At 41.9% G+C, this 1257-nt stretch overlaps 1 protein-coding gene across 1 annotated transcript in view; it reads left to right on the top strand.

Moving 5' to 3' along the window:
* Nucleotides 1-1033: 1033 nt before the first annotated feature.
* Nucleotides 1034-1257, top strand: part of LOC111657893 (uncharacterized) — a 248117-nt gene continuing 247893 nt past the window's right edge. The window contains exon 1 of the mRNA XM_087175119.1: nt 1034-1094. The gene's annotated coding sequence lies outside the window, so the exon portion shown is untranslated. The remainder of the gene's footprint in view (nt 1095-1257) is intronic.

Genomic DNA, 1257 nt, shown 5'->3' with positions numbered 1-1257 from the left:
CTGCAGAGAGACGCTCTTTCTTACTACCTGCTAAATCCTCCACAGTGTGTCTCGCCCAAAACACTAAGGTACAACCCTCCGAACCACGAAGCTGCAGCAGCTACTGTTTTATTCTGCCGTAGCAAAAAAGACGCCCTGAATGCACTTACACTGAACTTTAAAATCTTCCTCATGATGTGGAGGTGGAGTGTGTGTGCGCTGCAAAGTGGGTGGAGTTTGGATGGTGCTGATGTCCGAGTTTACCTCATGAATTCCTGCCTGCAGTTCAGTATTATAGATGTTTTAAAGGAGCCTGATGTGAAGTAACACTGTCAGTGTGAATGTGCAGCCCATGCATTCAAAGAAAGATGCACTCATGCACTTTTGTCACAGGCTGCACAGTTCACTGGTTTATTGGTGTGTACCACATCCAGTTTTCCTTAATACATCTGTGGTGTGAAGCCAAACATCCTCCTCAAATGGAAATCTGCAGCTAGTTTCTACTTCAGCTGTGAAGGTCAGCGCTCAGGCAGAGATGACACTAACGAATTGGGCAACATCAAATTAATTTGACTGTTTTTCGTTAACTTTATTGAAATCCATGTCCATATAAACACATAATGAAAAAAAGTTGATTTGTTATTTTTCCTCAAGATTTTAGTTTCTTACTGTCCTTGCTACCTCCCAAATAACAGTAAATAAGCACTTTGTCATCAATCAGAGGCACCTTGTTATGACGGATGACATCTTGTGTATATACAGATATAAAGCTTTAATCCATGTTACTGGAGTAATGAACTTACTTGCTCTTTCTATCTATCTATCATGTATTCATTTCTGATTTCAAAATAAAAGCATTTGTTAAACTGTGAACGCGGTTACTTCCCAACTTATATAGTGAATGGGCTGCTTCCACTTCCTGCTTTACCTGCTTGAACTTGCACGATGGCACACCCACGGGCTCGGAGCCTCTGTGGGTTGCAATTACATTTAATTACATAAAACAATCGAGACAAATTTCAAACCACTTCAAACACTTCTAAAGTAACGCTCCGTCTCTGCTTTAAGACAGAGCAGAGATGACGGAGATGATGTGTCTGCGCACAGCGACTTAGGTAGGTACTAATTGTTATTCTTCTCACATGGCTCTTGTCACAGGCTTTTGTTTGTTTGGATGATATTGGATATTGTTGAGAGGAGAGACTTGATGATCTCCCTCTCTGACCTGTCGTCCTGGCTCCTCTTGCCGTAGCATGTTGTGGATGTGGGAACACTGGT

This window comes from Seriola lalandi, unplaced genomic scaffold, assembly GCF_002814215.2.
Source record: "Seriola lalandi dorsalis isolate HSWRI2012SDOR001 ecotype SW California unplaced genomic scaffold, Sedor1 jcf7180002054418, whole genome shotgun sequence".
NCBI classification, from domain to species: Eukaryota; Metazoa; Chordata; class Actinopteri; order Carangiformes; family Carangidae; genus Seriola; species Seriola lalandi.
This window is presented reverse-complemented; position numbering and strand designations above follow the sequence as displayed.